A 15,201-nucleotide genomic window follows, 5' to 3' on the forward strand; every position below is an offset into this window, starting at 1 on the left:
AATGATATATTTTTGCAAGGTTGGTCAGTTTCTTTTCTAAGTACAAAGGCAAAAATAGCTTGAGAAGAGGTACAAGAGCAGCTGCTTCTACTAGGTTTATTGCCATTGTCCTGCTTTCCAAATACTGGCCACATATTGCAGGTCACCAGCACAAAGCCCTCATAAGTCCATCTTTGTAGTTGTTGACATCCAAAATCAGGATTGGTGAACCTGTGCCCCCCCCCATGATGTTGGACTATAGCAGGCATCCCCAACCTGTGGCCCTCCAGATGTTTTGGCCTACAACTCCCATGATCCCTAGCTAACAGGATCCGTGGTCAGGGATGATGGGAATTCTAGTCCAAAACATCTGGAGGGTCGAAGATTGGGAATGCCTGGACTATAGCTTCCATCATTCCGGACCATTAGCCATGTTGACTGGAGCTGGTAGGAGTTGGTCCAACAAACTGTTAGAGCAGCGTGCCTTAAGAGTTTGGATTTGGATTTGATATCCCGCTTTATCACTACCCAAAGGAGTCTCAAAGTGGCTAACATTCTCCTTTCCCTTCCTCCCCCACAACAAACACTCTGTGAGGTGAGTGGGGCTGAGAGACTTCAAAGAAGTGTGACTAGCCCAAGGTCACCCAGCAGCTGCATGTGGAGGAGATGTTGTTGAACTACAACTCCCATCACCCCTAGCTAGCAAGGCCAGAGCTCAGGGATGATGGGAGTTGTAGTCCAACACCATCTGGGGACGCACAGGTTGAGAACCACTGTGCTAGAGGATCACAGGCTAGCCACCCCTATGGCAGCCATTGCTGTTTCTCCTCTTCACTTGTTCGAAGATTGCCTGAGTTTCTGTGATGTGCTGCTGTTTCAGAGCCATATGCTATAAAAGCACTTATTTGTTTTAGGTGGTGCTGCATTAGCTAGACACACCACCCCTTTGGGAATGTAAATGTCTTTTGATGATCCAAACCTTAAATCTGATTAAACCTGTAATGCTGCCTTCCTGGGTTGGGTGACTGACTATAGGCTCTTAGTCACCCATTCATTTCTATGACAGATTTCATCACCTCTCTCCTGGTTCCTGCTTAAGCAAGTCAGCTGTGAGACGTTGCTCTCAGAGGAAATGGTCTAGGTTAGTTTACCAAAGTGTTACTTCATGAAGGCACGCTCTGTAGCAGAGGGTTCTTCTCTACCCCCCCCAAAAAAGTAGGTGATTGTTCATATAAAAAAGTCAAGACTGATGCTTGTCAGAATTGTGAATATTTTGGAGTTGGGCTTTGAAGAGCCTAGGCCATTACTACAGCTGTCCCAGGCCAACCAGCTGAGAGCCTGACCACAGGAGTGGATCCATTCCTGACTCATGAAGGTGACCTACATTACTTCAACTATGTAGCATTATGTTTTTAAAGCCCCATCTTTAGAAATGGACAAATTAACTAGCTTGGATAAAAGTATTTGCTATGTTGAAATTTTGTGCCATTTTATGGAATATTAGAATTATTTTAATGTCGGGTTATAGGATGGGAATTTGTCCTTGCATAATTTTAAAAAATGCTGCCCTTCTCCATTACTTCAGAGACTTTGTTGTTTAGTTCACCCTTACAAAGAAGCTAGAGGTTTTGATACAGTGGAGAGGCTAAAGGAGTAGCCAAAGTTTTGCCCTGTATTCCTATACAGATTGCAGGTTAGCCTGTTATATGAATTAATGCTTGGTTAATGGTGCTGATTAGTAGCCATCATTAAATATAAAGTCAGGGCAAGGGATTATGACTATTGGTGTGAACAGAGTGGCTCTTCGGATGTTTACTGATGGATGGAAAGGAGGCACAATAACCTCTCTCATTTCACATCGCCGCCCCTCACCAAGTTTGCTACTCCTGCCCAGAAAGAGCCCAGAGCTACAGATTCTGCTGCTGGGTGAAAAGACCAAAACACCAGCTGCTACCAGGCCCTTGTTGCCAGGTAGCACACTGCCAAGAGGGTGTTTTCATCTCCATGGGCACCCTGGAACCTTCCATAGACCTGCAATTAGGACAGAAGAAACAGCTCCTTATTTGCCAATGGGGGCGGGGGGGGCGGAACCAAACCCATTGGGTCCTTTGCATGCTTATTCAAAAGACCCATGGAGTTCAGTCCCACATAGTATGCATGGGGTTGCAGACTCAGTCAGAGGGGATCAAAACAGGGTGTGCCAAAGTGTTTAGAATTATGTGCATTTCGAACAATGATTTCAAGGAGTAGTACCTACATGATGTTCAGCATCCTCAGCCTGAATTCCTATTAAAGCCATTATTATTATTATTATTATTATTATTATTATTATTATTAGAATTTATATACCGTCCTGTACCTGGAGGTCTCAGGGCGGTTCACATAAAAAGACCACAGTATATAAAATAAAAATAAAAGCAATAACCCAATAATATTCCCCCCCAAAAGAGCCACATTTTAAAAACGCATGGGATGTTGATCAGGTCAACCAAAGGCCGGGTTAAACCTGCAGGTGTTGCACTACAGCTGCCAACATCTGTTATCCCTGGCCATTCTGGCAGTGGCTGATGGGAGTAGGGGTCCAACATCTGGAGGCACCATGTTAAGCATCTCTGCTGTACTGAAATGGGCAGAAAGATACTGCCCATCCTAGGCTATTTACACGTTGGCAGCTTAAAACGCTGCAAGGTTGTTTTCTCCTGCACTGTCGCAACTCACATATTTGCATGTTGCTGTCCACACCAGAGCAAGGGTGGGCACAGCTTCACCTGATGTACATTGCCTGTTTGGCTTCCCCACCAGACTTCTCCTGTTCATTAAGTTATTGTCTGCACATGTGCAATGACTTTCCAATGTGCACACCTCAGCTTAATTGCAAAGGGAATGTGGCTTATGTTTTCAGATTAGATGGAAAAGATGCATTTTTCCTTGAACATGCACAACAGCAGTATTAAGAAATTACCGGAGAGATAAGGATTGTGGCTAATGTCATGTGCAGACTGCTTCAAACTCTCTGGTAGTGCGCCAGAGCAATTGGTAATGTGTACACAGCCCAAGCCTCCTTATATCAGCAGGTGGCGCCAAAGGATCAGCCACTGTCAAACAGCTGCTGGAACATGGCTTGCCCTTTCAGAGCATAGCAATTTGCAAAGAAACATGCACAACTGGAACAGAGGAGTAGGTAATCCTTTTGGAATCTTGTCCTCCTGAAGTGATTTCCCTCCGCAAATGAATCACTTATCTGCTTGATTCTGCTCTTATGCTTATACCCTAAGTATTTGGTTGAAGGGTTGTACTACAAGACAGAATGATTGACTTACATAACTCTGGAGCCAATCTTGAATTCTCATAACATGAGGCAGTGCCAGCAACTGAGTCACAAATGGATTGGTTGGGTGTTAATGTGGGTGTAACTGGGAATACAGCTGTCAGTAACCTAATCCCAAAGTCTTGGTAAGCAAAGTTTTACCAAGCATTCCTTTCAAGCAACATTTATCTTAATATTTTGTATGTTTATCAAACATCTCTGTTTAGTGATACAGCTGGCCTGTTCATAGAAGTCCTACTAAATTCAGTGGGCTTACAACCAGAAATAAGTATGCACATAAGATTGCCTAAGGAAAAATGCAACATTTTATAGCTCAGTCCTTAACCATGTATACTCAGAAGTAATTCAATTGAATCAGGCTTAGTTTCAGGGGACAGGCTTGCAATTTAGAATTTTTTAGTCACCACTTAAAAACACTGGTTAGAGAATTATATATAAATAAATAGGTATCTCTATGTATCAGGCTGATCTTAAAAGCCTAGAAACAGTGCCTATAAAATAGGGGCAATCCTACAAAGGCTAGCCCATTCCGCATGGGCATCGCCGGGTTTTTTGTTAGGGAAGGCAGGCCTTTTGTGGGGAGAGAACCTCAGTTTTCTCTGTATTCTTATTGATTTTTATTGATTTGGGGGACAGCTGGGTCAATCAATATTATTAATAATAACTAAATATCTATACCACCTTTCATCTGAAGATCACAGGACAATTTATGATATATATAAATATAAAAAACTTACCATAATAACAAAAAAACCAATAACCTCCCCCACACAAATATGAAATGTAACTGGATATGTTTGAATGACCTCAATTCTCTAATACACAACTAGATCCATTATGATATAGAACATTCTATTAAACATTGCTAAGGTGCTTTTTGGGATGCGGGTGGCGCTGTGGGTTAAACCACAGAGCCTAGGACTTGCCGATCAGAAGGTCGGCGGTTCGAATCCCCACGACAGGGTGAGCTCCCATTGCTCGGTCTCTGCTCCTGCCAACCTAGCAGTTCAAAAGCATGTAAAAGTGCAAGTAGTTACCGTATTTTTTGCTCTATAAGACGCACCAGACCACGAGACGCACCTAGTTTTTGGAGGAGGAAAACAAGGGAAAAAATATTCTGAATCTCAGAAGCCAGAACAGCAAGAGGGATCACTGCGCAGTGAAAGCAGCAATCCCTCTTGCTGTTCTGGCTTCTGTGATAGCTGCGCAGCCTGCATTCGCTCCATAAGACGCACACACATTTCCCCTTACTTTTTAGGAGGGGAAAAGTGAGTCTTATAGAGCAAAAAATATGGTAAATAGGTACCACTCCGGCGGGAAGGTAAACGGCGTTTCCGTGCACTGCTCTGGTTCGCCAGAAGCGGCTTAGTCATGCTGGCCACATGACCCAGAAGGTGTATGCTGGCTCCCTTGGCCAGTAAAGCGAGATGAGCGCCACAACCCCAGAGTTGGCCACGACTGGACCTAATGGTCAGGGGTCCCTTTACCTTTACCTTTAAGGTGCTTTTTGCTTTTTAAGGAAATTATTATGGGCAATTGTTATGAGCAGTTTTCCTAATGCACTGTGCATCAAGCTCCAAAGCATGGCTAGCGGTTATAATGTATAATAATGCAGTGCATGGCAGGCAGAGAAGAGCATGAGAGGGTATAGACTTGAGCTTCAATTCTTGGTTTAGAAATTGGGAAGTTGAGTTGCACCTGTTGGGTTTTGGAACAATGAACACATTCATCAGAAAACCTCAGCCATGCATGTGAGCTTCTCCAGGTCAGAACCACTGGCTAGTTTTGGAGCAAGAGAGTTCAGGTTAGCAGTCAATTACAGAGGCCAAAATAGGAGGCTCAAGAGAGGCAGCAGAGGAGAATGCTTAGGGAGACTTAGGAGAAACAGCCAAGGGCAGCTGCTGCTGGTGCTTTCCACCAGCATCTGCTGCCTGGGGTGGTTGCCTCACTTTGTCAAACAGTAGGGCCAGCTCTATGTAGGTGGTAAGGTTTGTGTGGAACTTTTTTAAAAAAATGCAGGTTTGCCACCTGCAGCAGGTACAGCACAGGAACCATTTTACTACTTGATTCTACTCAATATATGTGCTGATTCTCAAATGCTGCTTTGATTTCAGAGCTTACCTGCTCTTTGTTCATACAGCGCAATCACTGTGTTTCCAGTACATGTTTTTAAAACCCACATTCACATGACGTTATCAAAAAATGAATATTTATATGTACTTTGATACAAAATACTGCCGTTTCTCAAACCAGCTTCGCATCAGTTGGAGTCCTTAAGCCATTCCTAACTTATGACATGAACAGCTAGAGGGGAAAGAGTTGGCAAGTTACGCTTGGGGAAGGGATGACAACACTGCGTTCTAAGGCGATAATGTGAACACACCCTTAGTGTGTTGCACTTACAGAGCTCAAAAAGGCATGTATTTTGGATGCAACATACATTCACATAATCCCCAACCAAGCATTACACCCAGATTGTGCACAGATTGTGGAATAATGGCTCTTAACACACTGACCTCTGGCTGCATTCTCTCCTTGGCCTCTCCCCAGATGTTTGATACACACTGATCATTATTAAAAGAATATCACACATTCATGTTGTGCTAATTCACCATTTTATCTTGGGCTAGCCTCAAGAATCCATTAGTACTCAAGGTGTCCTACATCAAACCTGCTCTGCTAGTCACCATTGGTTTTACGATATCTATTCGGCTTGGCAACAAACTGATCAATGCTCATTCAAGAAAGGACCCTCTAGCCCAGTGTTTCCCAAACTTTGGTCTCCAGCTGTTTTTGGACTATAACTCCCATCATCCCTAGCTAGAAGGACCAGTTGTCAGGGGTGATGGGAATTGCAGTCCAAAAACAGCTGGAAACCCTGTTCTTGCCATCCATAGCCCTTGAAATAAATATTTTAGCTATTTACTATCTGATCTTCTCATTGAGGAACCCCAGATAAATTGCCAAGGAGCAGCAAAGTTCTTCAACACACAATTCCTAAACAGGATGCTGTTACCTACCTCTTAGGGTTGCTGTGAAGATGAAATGCTTAGGGTAGCAAAACATTATCCACTGTTAATTATGTGGCAGGAATGCACGCATCTGGACTCTAGATGCAAGATGGCATGTTCAGCCACGTAGAATGACCCACAGAAAGGGCAACTTCTTCATCTGCATGCTGTGCTACTAGCCCTTTTGGCTAGTAGCAGTTGATAGCCTTGTCCTCTGTCTAATTGAACTCGCATGAAATAACATCAATAATAAATCTTCTCATTGACTTGTTAATAAGAAAAATATTTGCTTCTAGCAAAGCACAGTGTCCTCTGCCAGTGGTGAGCGCAGCAGCTTTTGCCTAGGATTTTTCTGTCTTTCCTTGCAAACAGTTCCATGCACAAGACAGCATTGTCAAGATAGGGGAAGACAACATGCACCTGTTTGGCACCAGGCGGCTCTCCCTGGGCCCTAAAGTACAGAATGTCCACATTTCAGGGCCGTTTCTGGAGAGCAGATGCAGCTTCTCAGTCAGGGATGAGACTGGAGATCTGGATCCAAAACACTGTGGTTCTCACTACTGTTAAAGAAATAGGACAGAATCAACATCAGTGCAAAAAAAAAAAGAAGCTCTGTTTTCAACAATACCCATTTTTCTGCAAACCACTTTATGGGGGAAAGGGCAGCAGGAAGAAGCAAGCCCCCAAATGGCACTGGAAAAAGGTACTGAAAAAGCAGTACTAAAATGCCACCAATTAAACATATTATAATATAAATTGAATAAATATGTTATTGAATAGTGGATGCTTTCCTTAGGGGGAAGCAACATGTTTTAAATATATACTCTATGAGTAACAGAACTAATTTCTGGGGCTCAAAATAAATTTAGTCTGAGGTGGCTTTCATCAACCTGGTGCCATCCAGATGGCTTACACTACAGCTCCCATCTGTACTAGTCATCTTTGTCTTATGAGATTATCCTCAGTGTTTCTCCATCTCTGAACTATGGTTGGGGCTGAAGTCTTGGAGAGCAGTTTCAGCTGGCAGATGGAGCAGGAGCCTAATGGTGTAAGATGTGAGAAACTTTTCCTGAGGGTAGTTAGCCAATGAAAGCCATTTGCTTAGGTAATCTGGTAGTATAAATTTGGGTAAAAGGCAAAGGGTAAAGGGACCCCTGACCATTAGGTCTAGTCGTGGCCGACTCTGGGGTTGCAGCGCTCATCTCACTTTATTGGCCGAGGAAGCCGGCGTACAGCTTCCGGGTCATGTGCCCAGCATGACTAAGCCACTTCTGGCGAACCAGAGCAGCGCATGGAAGCGCCGTTTACCTTCCCACCGGAGTGGTACCTATTTATCTACTTGCACTTTGATGTGCTTTCGAACTGCTAGGTGCGCAGGAGCAGGGATCAAGCAATGGGAGCTCACCCCCTCGTGGGGATTCGAACCGCCGACCTTCTGATCGGCAAGTCCTAGGCTCTCTGGTTTAACCCACAGCGCCACCCGCGTCCCGATAAAGTTGGGTACACACACACAATACCATTAAAGCACATTTGAAGCATGTTTTCCCACCCTTCCCCAAATAATTCTGGGTACTGTAGTTTACTCCTTACAATTCCTAGCAAACCTTAACAAACTAGAGTCAGCATTATTTGAGGGAGGAAATGTGCATTAACTAAAAGGGCACAAATGCCCTCTGCCTCTTTTCCCAACAGCTTAAACATGCATTGATTGCCTAATCTCTTGTGTGTTTGCTGCCCTGGGCTCCTTCAGGAGGAAGGGTGGGGGTATCAAATGAATATAAAAATTAATATTTTAATAAACAAACAGAGGTCGGGGAGCTGTGTCACTCCTGGGCATAGTTAAAGGTTTCCCATGACAGGGAGCTGCATTCCACAGCACCACCACAACACTAAACTTCGGGAAGAATACAACATTTGGGGGAAGAATAAAATGTTCCTAGGTTAATAAACAAAACAGAGCATTCAGTGCTACCAATACCACCATGCAAATTTAAAGGAAGACATCTGGACTGTAAGCCCCAAATGGACAACAGCAGCACATTTATCATGCCTAGACAGTCTGGAAAGGCCCTCGCACAACAGCTGCTAAATCTCAACCCCCTCCATTTGCCAGCAGAGAGCAGTAGATATTTCCTCAATAGTGCCATCCTAACCAAGTAAGTCCTATTGAATTCAGTGGCACTCACTCCCAGGTATGTGGGGTTAGGATGGCAGCCTAACACACACTGTTGGCGTTTCATTTATTGAAATTCTGTGGATTATGTATTGGTGTCTGCAAAGTGAGTTGCTTCCAATGGCTGGATCCCCCAACATTTAATAACAGTAGAAAGAGGACTTTGGTATTTGAGGCTTCCAGTGAATATTCCTGTTTCGTATGAGGCTGTGGTTTTTATTTGGTCATAGGTAAACACCCAAGCAGGACTAGCACCAAAGGCTGGAAAGACTGGAAAGGTCCTGATCCAGAGCCCCTAATGAAGTGCCAATGCCCTCATCATGTTTTTGCTCTGTGTATAAGTCCCACAGCCCCCTGTGATGACACAAAGGACTTGGTGGCAGTTTCTCTATCCAAATACTCTTCTCTTCTCTTTCTCTCACTCACTGGTTATGCCTCCACTTCCTCTCCTCCAAGTGGTTCTGGAGCCCTTAGGCCCAGCCCTTAAAGGCCAAATTGTCTACCTGGAGACATGCAGCCCTACACCTTTTAGTTGTCTGTCTATGGGTTCCTACAAATGACTTGTTTATTGAACATTCATTCAGATTGGTATGCAGGGAGGTTAGACAATGTTGGCTATTTAGTGAGCATTCATTCTGATTTGTTTGGGGAGGTTAGATGACGTTGCCACACAAGTTGTCCCCACACTTTCCAGTGCATTTCCCTTATTGCAAAATGTCAATTCACCCTACCCACCCACACCAGCAAACGGGCTTGTTTCACAAGAGCTCCAGATCAGCTTTATTTGTGAAACTGGGATGGATCCCGCTAGAAAATAGCGACAGTCTCTGGAAGAAACCTAGGAGTCAACCTGAAGACATTACTTGGGGACATGTGCAATCCCAATCCTGTGATTGTCAAGATAATAGGACTGTGTAGGTGGGGGCACTTACAGAAAAGGATCAGCAAGTGGGTGAAGGAACGAATGAATTAGGTTGGAGGTAGTTAACCCTTTCCATGCCTGCCAATTTCCCCCTGAAGGTGCCCATTATTTTCTTAGTGAAGCTCACTTCCATGGGACCAAGGAGGCATTTGCAGGGAAGAATAAGCAGATGTGGTAAAGAGTTCAGCACCCTCATTTTGCTCATCAAATCCTTCTTTGCTAATATGCCCCCAGCCTCTTAATTAGTGTTGTGAAAGAAATATGGGGCTGGGAATTTTGTGTTTCCCTTGCAATGCCTTGTTTGGCCATATGCCGATAATTATGTTTTGCTTCGAGTACCATCTCTTTCCTGCCTCCTCTTTATGTATCTAATGTGTACTCCCCTTTTTCTTGTATTTACATGCTTATTTGTTGCATGTTTGGCGTTACTAGAGTAACTTGGGCTATTTCTTTGGAACCCTGAGGGGGTGTCTGATTGTCCGTCATGTAATTTGGGGGCTAGAAAGGACTCGAAGCTTATGGTGTGTTTTTAAACATGTATATTTTAAGAAATGAAGAACAAACTTGAAATGCCTTCATCATCTTTGGTCCAGGAAGACCCAGTTCAGAGCATCTTATTCTGTCCAAGCCTTATGAAATCACAATGCTTCTGAGCTGTGGAAAATACTGTTCACGTGTGCATTTAAGCAGTTGTAGTGGAACATAGCAGAGCAAAACAAGATGTTTCCTTTAATTGGAATGATGAGCTCACTCCTGGGTGATAAACAGCAGCATTATATAACCAGTGGGGTATTTTGTGTTTTTGCAAAATTCATGGAAATTGATTTGGCCTTGTTCAAAATATGTTTATATTTTTCTTATCAGTGTATGATTCCAACACTGATTACATGTGACATGAAGGCTTTATTTTATACCCTCCCAGCCAGTTTGGAGAAAACAATAACATGACAATTTTATTTTAAATAACAATAATAATACTACAAATTTGCAAAAGGCATAGCAATTCAGGACACAGAATGCAAAATAAGCATGTGTGCTGAGGATATTTCAATAAAAGCCATGAACCAAAGAATATTCAGTTCAGTCATTAAATCAGCAATTTGTTGGACCTGGGCAGCTAGTAATTTGCTTGTCTGCTCAAAGTGCGCTTATGAAGGAAGAATTGCTGTGGCAACAAATATTCAGAAAGACAGGGACCAGTAATGGGACTGTGGAGAGCACAACAGGAAAACATTTTGTGGTGAAATACAGGACAGATATTTCTGAGGCAGAAAAATATTAGAAAGGGACCCGGTGCTAGAAAAAAGAGTTGGGCAACATTCCAGGAAGAGTTAAAAACAATCTCCTATCTAAACTGAGTGCTTAAAAAAACATGAATGGCTTTTGCACTGTGGCTGTACATGCACTGTAATAAATGCACCTTGCTCAATGGGCCCATCTCTTTGCCACAGTCTCACATGCTCATTTGCTTACACTTCCGTCTTGGGACCAATCTGCACCCAGGGCTGGCCATTTTACTGCCTAAAGCAAGGGACAAGCGGGTGCCCCATCCCCGTTCCACATAAACAAGCTGGCTGGGCTGAGCGCTAATGACAGGATAGAACCCTCCTCTGCATTAGATTGTGATGCTGACAGCACCAAGATTACAGCTTCGATCCCTTTAAGGGACAGCTGCATTGCAGGGGGTTGGACTATATGATCCTCAGGGTCCCTTCCAACTCTATGAGTCTATGAGACACCTATGAGATATCTGAGGCAGCAGGCCAGACTAGGTGGCCAATGGCAAGCTGTTTGGTAACTAGAGATAGAAGGATCTGCCAATTTCAGGTCTGCCAGATTCTCATTCCCCCCCCCCCCACCTTAAATTCAGCTCTCCAAATTTCTGCAGAAATTTGTAAATTTTAAAAGAATTTTCCCCCTCATCAAAAGGACCAACATTTTAGTGAGAGAAAAACATTTTGTTATGTCGTTTACAAGCAATTTTGCTAAATTAATGCATGTTTATGTTATTTTCACTGAGATACTCATTTTTGTGCACACTTTTTGTAAACATTGGTTGAAAAACTGCATCACAATTTCTAAGGATGGCTGTACTTCAGAAAGTATGAATTTGATGGATTATATGTTTTAATGTGAACTGAATAAAATTTCTCCCTGATCCTGGCAACACAGTAATAGCAGGCAAGGCCTAGGAGAAACAGGCAGGAACTGCTGTCTCCCCCCCATCCCCTACATAATCTGTCACCTAAGGCAGTTGCCTCACTTTGCCTAATGGTAGGGCCAGACCCATCTGCACTACTATCCAAAAGAATATGCAAAGGCAGGCAGGAGCATCTGCTTTTTCTCCTTGTTCTTTTCACTACTCACATGCTTGAGAGGGCGAGTAAAGAGGCAGAAACAGCAAAGGAGGAGCAGGGCCCCAGAGATCTCTCAGAGGGTCTTGGGCTTACTTCCAAGCATGTACAGTTACGATCGCATTCCAGAGCAAGACTGCTGCCTTGTTTGATGTAAGCAAAGACAGACTGAGCAAAGGGAGCATGTTGCTTGTGAACTGGGACTCTGGTTTCATTATCTTATTTCCAGTTAATATCATTAAAAATATATTCATTTATTATCCTGAAAAGCACGCTTGCCTGCCAGGGTTTGCCAGGAATGACTGACAGTAAAATACACACAGAAATGTGGAGTTGGGGGCAGGAGGCAACAGGAGAAGAAGGCGAATAATTAAGATAAAAACACACAGGATAACAAATGACATCACTGAGATGGGAACAACCTGGGGCCCTGCTAAGCAAAGCATTCTTAGTCAGCAGTGGCCTGCTGCGGCAATATTATTCTAACCCAGTTGACTGCCTGATAGGAAATTCAGGCTACTTTTTTAGAGGCCTACATTCTAAAAAATAACATGAACCAAGTTTACATTAACTGCAGGTTGTTAATAGCCAATGAATGGAATGGGGGGGGGGCACAGTAGCAGCTGTGTTTCATCCTATGGAAACCAAGATGTGATCTTCAGAGGTTAAAAAAGCCGGTTAGAGCTAATGCTCCTGTTCCAGAGTCAGCAGCTGGTTCTGAAAATATGACCCTGTGGCCAAGATGCCTAAAACCGCTCAGACAAGCAGGCTACTTGCAAGTGCAGTGTAACTCAGGAGTTCTGCCATGTTCAATGGGATTCCCAAGTAATTGTCCAAAGCTTTGCAACTTTATCCTGCAATCCTATATGCCAGGTGTCACCGACCTTTTTGGGCCAGTAGACACATTTAGAATTTTGAGAAAGTGTCATTTGCGGCAGTCACAACATGGCTGCCATGGGGTGATTAGCAAAACACAAAATGGCTGCCACATCCGCAAGAGCAGAAAAGGAGACAGGGCCACAAAACGGTCATACTTCCTTGCCACCCACCCCATTAAGAATGCAGCGTCAGACAGGAATGGAGCTGGAGGATCAAACAGTCTCTCATGCATAGTCAGTTTTTGAGGAGATATTTACTGAGACTGGGCGCACTGATATGTGCAGGCAACACACCTGGGAGTAGGCCCCACTGAACTCAAGGGAAGGACAAATTTGTCAGTTTTGGTTTCTCTCTGTTTCTTGTTCTTCCAGTCTTCTTTCCATTTCCTCATTAGTTTGGGACTTTAAAAATAAGAAAACCACACAGCCTTTTTAATGTTATTTTCACACACATTTCTCCTCCTAATGCACACGTCTTTGAATCCAACGTTGCCTAATAGTTGCACCTTTGCAAGTAATTTCCCCTAATACAACACACCTTTGTATGCTATTTTCACCAATGCACATTTTTAGTGCACTTTACCCTAACATGTGTGTATTTCTGTGCACATTTTATGGTTGGCGAACTGCATCACAACATTTGGAGAAGTGCAGTTGGCTCTGCTGAAAAGAAATTAAAGTACAGGTACCTTTAAGACATAATTTGGGATAACATACATTTTTGCCACTTCACCAAAAAGGTCCTGGGGAGGCATCCAAAAGAGTCAAAGCAGTATAAAACTGAACCTCTCAGTCTATCCTAATTCACAAGGTTGTGATGATGGGATTATCCCCACCCTGTGGAGAAAAAAATGGTACTTGAGAGGTGGATTTAGAGCTATGTGATTATTGTGCCAATAGGCCAATAGAATCAAACCTTAGTAATCCCTATCTCTGTCCCTATGTAGGACTGATCTTCCTTTTCAAAGCTATGAACATTTTGATTCCTTGTGAACAAGAAGAATCTAAATACCAGCACTTGAAAAGTGAGAGTAAAGATACTCTTGTTAAGCATTTTCAACTAAGGCTCCAAGCTTTTGTTCCTTAAATTAGTTATCTCTTTTCAGTGGCTATCCAGACAGCTTGTCTCCAAATGTTGGGAAGGTCATAACTGTGTTTTTAAAAATGCTCAGAGGAAGTAGGAACAAGTGCTTAATTTCACAAAAGTTTTACTTGTCTAATTGACCTATATTTATATTTATATTTATAAATTTATATATTTATATATTTATATTTATACAATGGTTCCTCAAAGAGAGAGGCATCAGGGCTGAGGCTTATTTGGGAGCACTGTCATGAGGGCAAGCAGCAGCGGGGTGAGGAAAAGAGACTTTGTACATGCCCACAGGCCACAGAATCATAGAAGTGTAGAGCTGGGAGGAACCCCAAGGGTCATCTAGTCCAACCCCCCTTCAATGCAGGAATCTCAGCTAAAGGAATCTCAGCTAAACCATACATGACAGATGGCCACCCAACCCCTGCTTGAAAACCTCCAAAGTAGGAGAGTCCACCGCCTTCCGAGGGAGGCTGTCCCACTGTAAAACGTCTCTTACCATCAGAAAGTTCTTCCTTAGTCAGAATTTCCTTTCTTGCAACTTGAAGCCATTTTCTTTGCTATGTACTACCTCACTGTACTCCTGTAGGAGGAGAGGAGAGTCCAGGAGTTATTTCCAGTTGGCAGCAGGTGGGTGTATGTGTGGAATGAAAAAGGGAGGAACTGAAAAATGGGATTGAGCGGCACAAGAAAGAGCCCTTGGGAGAGGAGTCGCGTGAAGTCATTGTAAAGGAGGTTGTCGTGGCTTTCCAACTCAGCATCAGTGAGCCACACCTGGGTTCACCTGGTTCTCTGTAATAGAGATGTGGAGCCTCAGATGCAGGGGCTGAATGTTGTCCCTCTAAGCCTATCTGGCTCCCAGCGGTCTCCAGAGGCCACAAATGGGTCTCCAGGCCACAGGCCTCAGAGGTCTCTAGGCCACAGGCCTCGCTGCCCCTGCTTTGAAGCTTTTTTGTGTGGCTTGGATGTGTCCTTTAGCTCTAATAATGCCTCTCGCTTGCTTGGACGAAGGATAGAGATGACTGTGTGTGTGTGTGTGTGAGAGAGATTGCATGCAGAAAATAGCCTAGTATACAAAAGTGAAACAGGTATTCATTGCTTGGTCCACTTTTATGTCTAGCTGTGGAAAGTTGCTCGGAAGGGAATGTGGGCCTCAGACGGAAAAGAGTCCCCCCTCCAAAATAATAATAATAATAGGAGAGGGGTTCAAAGTGAGTGAGTGAGTGAGTGAGATGAACCCTCTTCTCACTGTCCACTTTTTAAAAAGCCGTTGTTCCCCCAACAGGACTTCATTTTCGGACAGGGAGCCTCACGAGAAAAGGCTTTTGAAAATTGGTTGCAAGGGGAAAGGGTGGGCAGGGAGGGTTCATTTCCCCACATGACACACTTTCAGTCTGCATGCTTTGAGAATTAAGACAGCAAACACAATCCTGTCCAGGGTTCTGGAGTATGTATGCTGAATC

At 43.6% G+C, this 15,201-nt stretch overlaps 1 long non-coding RNA gene across 2 annotated transcripts in view; it reads right to left on the reverse strand.

The window, feature by feature from the left end:
* Positions 1-14,635, reverse strand: part of LOC128413756 (uncharacterized) — a 60,445-nt gene extending 45,810 nt beyond the window's left edge. Inside the window, exons 1-2 of one of the 2 annotated variants that reach the window (XR_008330436.1) lie at positions 14,238-14,635; positions 6,328-6,878 (exon numbers count right to left, since the gene is read on the reverse strand). This is a non-coding gene — a long non-coding RNA (uncharacterized LOC128413756). Of the gene's footprint in view, positions 1-6,327; positions 6,879-12,651; positions 13,382-14,237 lie in introns of those variants that run through there. The other variant, XR_008330438.1, reaches the window with a different exon arrangement.
* Between the last annotated feature and the right edge of the window lie 566 nt (positions 14,636-15,201).

Source organism: Podarcis raffonei, chromosome 5 (assembly GCF_027172205.1).
Source record: "Podarcis raffonei isolate rPodRaf1 chromosome 5, rPodRaf1.pri, whole genome shotgun sequence".
Taxonomy (NCBI): Eukaryota; Metazoa; Chordata; class Lepidosauria; order Squamata; family Lacertidae; genus Podarcis; species Podarcis raffonei.